The sequence below is a fragment of the Triticum urartu genome, chromosome 2A, assembly GCF_056163025.1.
Source record: "Triticum urartu cultivar PI428250 chromosome 2A, HENAU_Tu73, whole genome shotgun sequence".
NCBI lineage: Eukaryota > Viridiplantae > Streptophyta > Magnoliopsida > Poales > Poaceae > Triticum > Triticum urartu.
In genome coordinates, this window is record NC_141874.1 from 14130454 (window position 1) to 14141095 (window position 10642).

At 36.9% G+C, this 10642-nt stretch overlaps 1 pseudogene; it reads right to left on the minus strand.

The window, feature by feature from the left end:
* The window catches only part of LOC125541013 (putative serpin-Z5), a 33023-nt pseudogene extending 22686 nt beyond the window's left edge, over positions 1-10337 (minus strand).
* Between the last annotated feature and the right edge of the window lie 305 nt (positions 10338-10642).

Consider the following 10642-nt stretch of genomic DNA (forward strand, 5'->3'; position numbering starts at 1 on the left):
GCAACATTGTTTGCCATTCCAATATGCACCCTTGTGCACAATATGAGATCATTTGAACAAACTATGCTATGAATGTGGCCATAAGATTGATCATTTGGCTTGAAAGCCATTGATCTCCACACATGATAGCTCGTTTCTGAGAACACTTTTTTTAAAATAATTGCCGTATTACAAGTTTGTTATTTTTCCTAGGAACTTGGCCATATATGATGACACAATGCGAAGGTTTCCCAATTTTTTGATTTTTTTTTGAATTTTTTATGCCCGTTTCAAAATGCGGTCAAAACGGCGGGCTTGACCGTTCCTAGCTAGTGGTTGAATCTTGGAAAACGTTTGGTGTCTCTCTGATTAAATAGATACTTATGTACCTAGAAATGATTTTTGTAAAAAATAAATAGCAAACTATGAGGCAGCTGCAGTTCAAATTTGACCCGCTTCCAGCTGAATCGGTGGAAATTTATCTTTTTCACGAGAGGTGGATCAAAACTTTTTACACCCAACCATTTTGTCAATTGTGCATTAAATATGGCCTAGTATTTTATAAAAATGATTCGGTCCAATTTTGCAACAATTATTTGGTAGTTCCTTCACAAAAAAAAACCTCCTTTCGGGCAGTCGGAAAATGAAAAATGGTTTTTTCGTCCAAAGAAAATGAAAACTTCCTTAGGCAACATTGTTTGCCATTCCAATATGCACCCTTGTGCACCATATGAGATCATTTGAACAAACTATGCCATGAATGTGGCCATAAGATTGATCATTTGGCTTGAAAGCCATTGATCTCCACACATGATAGCTCGTTTCTGAGAACACTTTTTTAAAATAATTGCCGTATTACAAGTTTGTTATTTTTCCTAGGAACTTGGCCACATATGATGACACAATGCGAAGGTTTCCCAATTTTTTGATTTTTTTTGAATTTTTCATGCCCGTTTCAAAATGCGGTCAAAACGGCGGGCTTGACCGTTCCTAGCTAGTGGTTGAATCTTGGAAAACGTTTGGTGTTTCTCTGATTAAATAGATACTTATGTACCTAGAAATGATTTTTGTAAAAAATAAATAGCAAACTATGAGGCAGCTGCAGTTCAAATTTGACCCGCTTCCAGCTGAATCGGCGGAAATTTGTCTTTTTCACGAGAGGTGGATCAAAACTTTTTACACCCAACCATTTTGTCAATTGTGCATTAAATATCGCCTAGTATTTTATAAAAATGATTCGGTCCAATTTTGCAACAATTATTTGGTAGTTCCTTCACAAAAAAAAACCTCCTTTCGGGTAGTCGGAAAATGAAAAATGGTTTTTTCGTCCAAAGAAAATGAAAACTTCCTTAGGCAACATTGTTTTCCATTCCAATATGCACCCTTGTGCACAATATGAGATCATTTGAACAAACTATGCCATGAATGAGGCCATAAGATTGATCATTTGGCTTGAAAGCCATTGATCTCCACACATGATAGCTCGTTTCTGAGAACACTTTTTTAAAATAATTTCCGTATTACAAGTTTGTTATTTTTCCTAGGAACTTGGCCACATATGATGACGCAACGCGAAGGTTTCCCAATTTTTTGATTTTTTTTGAATTTTTTATGCCCGTTTCAAAATGCGGTCAAAACGGCGGGCTTGACCGTTCCTAGCTAGTGGTTGAATCTTGGAAAACGTTTGGTGTTTCTCTGATTAAATAGATACTTATGTACCTAGAAATGATTTTTGTAAAAAATAAATAGCAAACTATGAGGCAGCTGCAGTTCAAATTTGACCCGCTTCCAACTGAATCGGCGGAAATTTGTCTTTTTCACGAGAGGTGGATCAAAACTTTTTACACCCAACCATTTTATCAATTGTGCATTAAATATGGCCTAGTATTTTATAAAAATGATTCGGTCCAATTTTGCAACAATTATTTGGTAGTTCCTTCACAAAAAAACCTCCTTTCGGGCACTCAAAAAATGGAAAATGGTTTTTTCGTCCAACGAAAATGAAAACTTCCTTAGGCAACATTGTTTGCCATTCCAATATGCACCCTTGTGCACCATATGAGATCATTTGAACAAACTATGCCATGAATGTGGCCATAAGATTGATCATTTGGCTTGAAAGCCATTGATCTCCACACATGATAACTCGTTTCTGAGAACACTTTTTTAAAATAATTGCCGTATTACAAGTTTGTTATTTTTCCTAGGAACTTGGCCACATATGATGACACAATGCGAAGGTTTCCCAATTTTTTGATTTTTTTTGAATTTTTCATGCCCGTTTCAAAATGCGGTCAAAACGGCGGGCTTGACCGTTCCTAGCTAGTGGTTGAATCTTGGAAAACGTTTGGTGTTTCTCTGATTAAATAGATACTTATGTACCTAGAAATGATTTTTGTAAAAAATAAATAGCAAACTATGAGGCAGCTGCAGTTCAAATTTGACCCGCTTCCAGCTGAATCGGCGGAAATTTGTCTTTTTCACGAGAGGTGGATCAAAACTTTTTACACCCAACCATTTTGTCAATTGTGCATTAAATATCGCCTAGTATTTTATAAAAATGATTCGGTCCAATTTTGCAACAATTATTTGGTAGTTCCTTCACAAAAAAACCTCCTTTCGGCTAGTCGGAAAATGAAAAATGGTTTTTTCGTCCAAAGAAAAACTTCCTTAGGCAACATTGTTTTTCCATTCCAATATGCACCCTTGTGCACAATATGAGATCATTTGAACAAACTATGCCATGAATGAGGCCATAAGATTGATCATTTGGCTTGAAAGCCATTGATCTCCACACATGATAGCTCGTTTCTGAGACACTTTTTTAAAATAATTTCCGTATTACAAGTTTGTTATTTTTCCTAGGAACTTGGCCACATATGATGACACAAGGCGAAGGTTTCCCAATTTTTTGATTTTTTTTGAATTTTTCATGCCCGTTTCAAAATGCGGTCAAAACGGCGGGCTTGACCGTTCCTAGCTAGTGGTTGAATCTTGGAAAACGTTTGGTGTTTCTCTGATTAAATAGATACTTATGTACCTAGAAATGATTTTTGTAAAAAATAAATAGCAAACTATGAGGCAGCTGCAGTTCAAATTTGACCCGCTTCCAACTGAATCGGCGGAAATTTGTCTTTTTCACGAGAGGTGGATCAAAACTTTTTACACCCAACCATTTTGTCAATTGTGCATTAAATATGGCCTAGTATTTTATAAAAATGATTCGGTCCAATTTTGCAACAATTATTTGGTAGTTCCTTCACAAAAAAACCTCCTTTCGGGCACTCAAAAAATGGAAAATGGTTTTTTCGTCCAACGAAAATGAAAACTTCCTTAGGCAACATTGTTTGCCATTCCAATATGCACCCTTGTGCACCATATGAGATCATTTGAACAAACTATGCCATGAATGTGGCCATAAGATTGATCATTTGGCTTGAAAGCCATTGATCTCCACACATGATAACTCGTTTCTGAGAACACTTTTTTAAAATAATTGCCGTATTACAAGTTTGTTATATTTCCTAGGAACTTGGCCACATATGATGACACAATGCGAAGGTTTCCCAATTTTTTGATTTTTTTTGAATTTTTCATGCCCGTTTCAAAATGCGGTCAAAACGGCGGGCTTGACCGTTCCTAGCTAGTGGTTGAATCTTGGAAAACGTTTGGTGTTTCTCTGATTAAATAGATACTTATGTACCTAGAAATGATTTTTGTAAAAAATAAATAGCAAACTATGAGGCAGCTGCAGTTCAAATTTGACCCGCTTCCAGCTGAATCGGCGGAAATTTGTCTTTTTCACGAGAGGTGGATCAAAACTTTTTACACCCAACCATTTTGTCAATTGTGCATTAAATATGGCCTAGTATTTTATAAAAATGATTCGGTCCAATTTTGCAACAATTATTTGGTAGTTCCTTCACAAAAAAACCTCCTTTCGGGCACTCAAAAAATGGAAAATGGTTTTTTCGTCCAACGAAAATGAAAACTTCCTTAGATAGCATTGTTTGCCATTCCAATATGCACCCTTGTGCACAATATGAGATCATTTGAACAAACTATGCCATGAATGTGGCCATAAGATTGATCATTTGGCTTGAAAGCCATTGATCTCCACACATGATAACTCGTTTCTGAGAACACTTTTTTAAAATAATTGCCGTATTACAAGTTTGTTATTTTTCCTAGGAACTTGGCCACATATGATGACACAAGGCGAAGGTTTCCCAATTTTTTGATTTTTTTTGAATTTTTCATGCCCGTTTCAAAATGCGGTCAAAACGGCGGGCTTGACCGTTCCTAGCTAGTGGTTGAATCTTGGAAAACGTTTGGTGTTTCTCTGATTAAATAGATACTTATGTACCTAGAAATGATTTTTGTAAAAAATAAATAGCAAACTATGAGGCAGCTGCAGTTCAAATTTGACCCGCTTCCAACTGAATCGGCGGAAATTTGTCTTTTCACGAGAGGTGGATCAAAACTTTTTACACCCAACCATTTTGTCAATTGTGCATTAAATATGGCCTAGTATTTTATAAAAATGATTCGGTCCAATTTTGCAACAATTATTTGGTAGTTCCTTCACAAAAAAACCTCCTTTCGGGCACTCGGAAAATGAAAAATGGTTTTTTCGTCCAAAGAAAATGAAAACTTCCTTAGATAGCATTGTTTGCCATTCCAATATGCACCCTTGTGCACAATATGAGATCATTTGAACAAACTATGCCATGAATGTGGCCATAAGATTGATCATTTGGCTTGAAAGCCATTGATCTCCACACATGATAGCTCGTTTCTGAGAACACTTTTTTAAAATAATTGCCGTATTACAAGTTTGTTATTTTTCCTAGGAACTTGGACACATATGATGACACAATGCGAAGGTTTCCCAATTTTTTGATTTTTTTTGAATTTTTTATGCCCGTTTCAAAATGCGGTCAAAACGGCGGGCTTGACCGTTCCTAGCTAGTGGTTGAATCTTGGAAAACGTTTGGTGTTTCTCTGATTAAATAGATACTTATGTACCTAGAAATGATTTTTGTAAAAAAATAAATAGCAAACTATGAGGCAGCTGCAGTTCAAATTTGACCCGCTTCCAGCTGAATCGGTGGAAATTTGTCTTTTTCACGAGAGGTGGATCAAAACTTTTTACACCCAACCATTTTGTCAATTGTGCATTAAATATGGCCTAGTATTTTATAAAAATGATTCGGTCCAATTTTGCAACAATTATTTGGTAGTTCCTTCACAAAAAAACCTCCTTTCGGGCACTCGGAAAATGAAAAATGGTTTTTTCGTCCAAAGAAAATGAAAACTTCCTTAGATAGCATTGTTTGCCATTCCAATATGCACCCTTGTGCACAATATGAGATCATTTGAACAAACTATGCCATGAATGTGGCCATAAGATTGATCATTTGGCTTGAAAGCCATTGATCTCCACACATGATAGCTCGTTTCTGAGAACACTTTTTTAAAATAATTGCCGTATTACAAGTTTGTTATTTTTCCTAGCAACTTGGACACATATGATGACACAATGCGAAGGTTTCCCAATTTTTTGATTTTTTTTGAATTTTTTATGCCCGTTTCAAAATGCGGTCAAAACGGCGGGCTTGACCGTTCCTAGCTAGTGGTTGAATCTTGGAAAACGTTTGGTGTTTCTCTGATTAAATAGATACTTATGTACCTAGAAATGATTTTTGTAAAAAAATAAATAGCAAACTATGAGGCAGCTGCAGTTCAAATTTGACCCGCTTCCAGCTGAATCGGTGGAAATTTGTCTTTTTCACGAGAGGTGGATCAAAACTTTTTACACCCAACCATTTTGTCAATTGTGCATTAAATATGGCCTAGTATTTTATAAAAATGATTCGGTCCAATTTTGCAACAATTATTTGGTAGTTCCTTCACAAAAAAACCTCCTTTCGGGCACTCGGAAAATGGAAAATGGTTTTTTCGTCCAACGAAAATGAAAACTTCCTTAGGCAACATTGTTTGCCATTCCAATATGCACCCTTGTGCACAATATGAGATCATTTGAACAAACTATGCCATGAATGTGGCCATAAGATTGATCATTTGGCTTGAAAGCCATTGATCTCCACACATGATAGCTCGTTTCTGAGAACACTTTTTTAAAATAATTGCCGTATTACAAGTTTGTTATTTTTCGTAGGAACTTGGCCACATATGATGACACAATGCGAAGGTTTCCCAATTTTTTGATTTTTTTTGAATTTTTTATGCCCGTTTCAAAATGCGGTCAAAACGGCGTGCTTGACCGTTCCTAGCTAGTGGTTGAATCTTGGAAAACTTTTGGTATTTCTCTGATTAAATAGATACTTATGTACCTAGAAATGATTTTTGTAAAAAATAAATAGCAAACTACGAGGCAACTGTAGTTCAAATTTGACCCGCTTCCAACTGAATCGGCGGAAATTTGTCTTTTTCACGAGAGGTGGATCAAAACTTTTTACACCCAACATTTTGTCAATTGTGCATTAAATATGGCCTAGTATTTTATAAAAATGATTCGGTCCAATTTTGCAACAATTATTTGGTAGTTCCTTCACAAAAAAACCTCCTTTCGGGCACTCGGAAAATGGAAAATGGTTTTTTCGTCCAACGAAAATGAAAACTTCCTTAGGCAACATTGTTTGCCATTCCAATATGCACCCTTGTGCACAATATGAGATCATTTGAACAAACTATGCCATGAATGTGGCCATAAGATTGATCATTTGGCTTGAAAGCCATTGATCTCCACACATGATAGCTCGTTTCTGAGAACACTTTTTTAAAATAATTGCCGTATTACAAGTTTGTTATTTTTCCTAGGAACTTGGCCATATATGATGACACAATGCGAAGGTTTCCCAATTTTTTGATTTTTTTTGAATTTTTTATGCCCGTTTCAAAATGCGGTCAAAACGGCGGGCTTGACCGTTCCTAGCTAGTGGTTGAATCTTGGAAAACGTTTGGTGTTTCTCTTATTAAATAGATACTTATGTACCTAGAAATGATTTTTGTAAAAAATAAATAGCAAACTATGAGGCAGCTGCAGTTCAAATTTGACCCGCTTCCAACTGAATCGGCGGAAATTTGTCTTTTTCACGAGAGGTGGATCAAAACTTTTTACACCCAACCATTTTGTCAATTGTGCATTAAATATGGACTAGTATTTTATAAAAATGATTCGGTCCAATTTTGCAACAATTATTTGGTAGTTCCTTCACAAAAAAACCTCCTTTCGGGCACTCGGAAAATGAAAAATGGTTTTTCCGTCCAAAGAAAATGAAAACTTCCTTAGGCAACATTGTTTGCCATTCCAATATGCACCCTTGTGCACAATATGAGATCATTTGAACAAACTATGTCATGAATGTGGCCATAAGATTGATCATTTGGCTTGAAAGCCATAGATCTCCACACATGATAGCTCGTTTCTGAGAACACTTTTTTAAAATAATTGCCGTATTACAAGTTTGTTATTTTTCCTAGGAACTTGGACACATATGATGACACAATGCGAAGGTTTCCCAATTTTTTGATTTTTTTTTGAATTTTTTATGCCCGTTTCAAAATGCGGTCAAAACGGCGGGCTTGACCGTTCCTAGCTAGTGGTTGAATCTTGGAAAACGTTTGGTGTTTCTCTGATTAAATAGATACTTATGTACCTAGAAATGATTTTTGTAAAAAATAAATAGCAAACTATGAGGCAGCTGCAGTTCAAATTTGACTCGCTTCCAGCTGAATCGGTGGAAATTTGTCTTTTTCACGAGAGGTGGATCAAAACTTTTTACACCCAACCATTTTGTCAATTGTGCATTAAATATGGCCTAGTATTTTATAAAAATGATTCGGTCCAATTTTGCAACAATTATTTGGTAGTTCCTCCACAAAAAAACCTCCTTTCGGGCACTCGGAAAATGGAAAATGGTTTTTTCGTCCAACGAAAATGAAAACTTCCTTAGGCAACATTGTTTGCCATTCCAATATGCACCCTTGTGCACAATATGAGATCATTTGAACAAACTATGCCATGAATGTGGCCATAAGATTGATCATTTGGCTTGAAAGCCATTGATCTCCACACATGATAGCTCGTTTCTGAGAACACTTTTTTAAAATAATTGCCGTATTACAAGTTTGTTATTTTTCATAGGAACTTGGCCACATATGATGACACAATGCGAAGGTTTCCCAATTTTTTGATTTTTTTTGAATTTTTTATGCCCGTTTCAAAATGCGGTCAAAACGGCGTGCTTGACCGTTCCTAGCTAGTGGTTGAATCTTGGAAAACTTTTGGTATTTCTCTGATTAAATAGATACTTATGTACCTAGAAATGATTTTTAAAAAAAATAAATAGCAAACTATGAGGCACCTGTAGTTCAAATTTGACCCGCTTCCAACTGAATCGGCGGAAATTTGTCTTTTTCACGAGAGGTGGATCAAAACTTTTTACACCCAACCATTTTGTCAATTGTGCATTAAATATGGCGTAGTATTTTATAAAAATGATTCGGTCCAATTTTGCAACAATTATTTGGTAGTTCCTCCACAAAAAAACCTCCTTTCGGGCACTCGGAAAATGGAAAATGGTTTTTTCGTCCAACGAAAATGAAAACTTCCTTAGGCAACATTGTTTGCCATTCCAATATGCACCCTTGTGCACAATATGAGATCATTTGAACAAACTATGCCATGAATGTGGCCATAAGATTGATCATTTGGCTTGAAAGCCATTGATCTCCACACATGATAGCTCGTTTCTGAGAACACTTTTTTAAAATAATTGCCGTATTACAAGTTTGTTATTTTTCATAGGAACTTGGCCACATATGATGACACAATGCGAAGGTTTCCCAATTTTTTGATTTTTTTTGAATTTTTTATGCCCGTTTGAAAATGCGGTCAAAACGGCGTGCTTGACCGTTCCTAGCTAGTGGTTGAATCTTGGAAAACTTTTGGTATTTCTCTGATTAAATAGATACTTATGTACCTAGAAATGATTTTTAAAAAAAATAAATAGCAAACTATGAGGCACCTGTAGTTCAAATTTGACCCGCTTCCAACTGAATCGGCGGAAATTTGTCTTTTTCACGAGAGGTGGATCAAAACTTTTTACACCCAACCATTTTGTCAATTGTGCATTAAATATGGCGTAGTATTTTATAAAAATGATTCGGTCCAATTTTGCAACAATTATTTGGTAGTTCCTTCACAAAAAAACCTCCTTTCGGGCACTCAAAAAATGGAAAATGGTTTTTTCGTCCAACGAAAATGAAAACTTCCTTAGGCAACATTGTTTGCCATTCCAATATGCACCCTTGTGCACAATATGAGATCATTTGAACAAACTATGCCATGAATGTGGCCATAAGATTGATCATTTGGCTTGAAAGCCATTGATCTCCACACATGATAGCTCGTTTCTGAGAACACTTTTTTAAAATAATTGCTGTATTACAAGTTTGTTATTTTTCTTGGGAACTTGGCCACATATAATGACACAATGTGAAGGTTTCCCAATTTTTTGGTTTTTTTTTGAATTGTTTATGCCCGTTTCAAAATGCGGTCAAAACAGCGGGCTTGACCGTTCCTAGCTAGTGGTTGAATCTTGAAAAACTTTTGGTGTTTCTCTGATTAAATAGATACTTATGTACCTAGAAATGATTTTTGTAAAAAATAAATAGCAAACTATGAGGCAGCTGCAGTTCAAATTTGACCCGCTTCCACCTGAATCGGCGGAAATTTGTCTTTTTCACGAGAGGTGGATCAAAACTTTTTACACCCAACCATTTTGTCAATTGTATATTAAATATGGACTAGTATTTTAGAAAATTGATGGAGTCCAATTTTGCAACAAATATTTGGTAGGTTCTTTAAAAAAAACCTATTTTTGCCACTCGGAAAATGATTAAAAATAGCTACAAAGATCAGAAATGCATACAAATTAGTCCTTATCCATGAAATGTGGTCTAACTCTAGTGAAAATTTGTGTGATGCCCTTTTGCAATATATTTTTGATAGCTACTTCACAAAATCAATGAATTTTTAGTACTTGGAAACTACTTAAATCAATGGTTTTTCCAAACCAATCAAAACTCTTCCCACGGATCGATGACATGGAGCCCATCCATCCATCCATCCATCTCTCCATCCCACATCCATCCATCCATCCATCTATCTACAGAAAAAAAAGAAAAAAACTGAAAAGGAGATACCCCACCCGCAGCCCAAACCCTAGCTCTGATCCCCCATCTCCTCGCCGCCGCCGCCCCCTCCCGAACCAGTCCTCCGCCTCATCTCCCTCCTCTCCCCGATCCCATCCCTCCCTCATCTCCCACATCGCTGCCGCCACCGATCCAAACCTCGCCGGCCGGTGGCCTCTCCCTCTCCTCCCACCTTAGGCAGAGCCACCACCCATCCATCTCTCTCTCCTCCCACCTCAGGCAACCTCTCTTTCGCTCGTCTCTCCCTCTCCCATGCACCACTCCTATCTTCCACAACCACCTACGGATCCCGCTTGATTCCGGCATCCTCCGGCGTCGCCAAGCCTACCCACAGCTTCCTCTCGCTGCACTCCCTCTTCACCACCGCGTCGATTTGCTTTACCCCGCCTCATGTGGTCGCCCGCATCACTTCCTCCCGCTA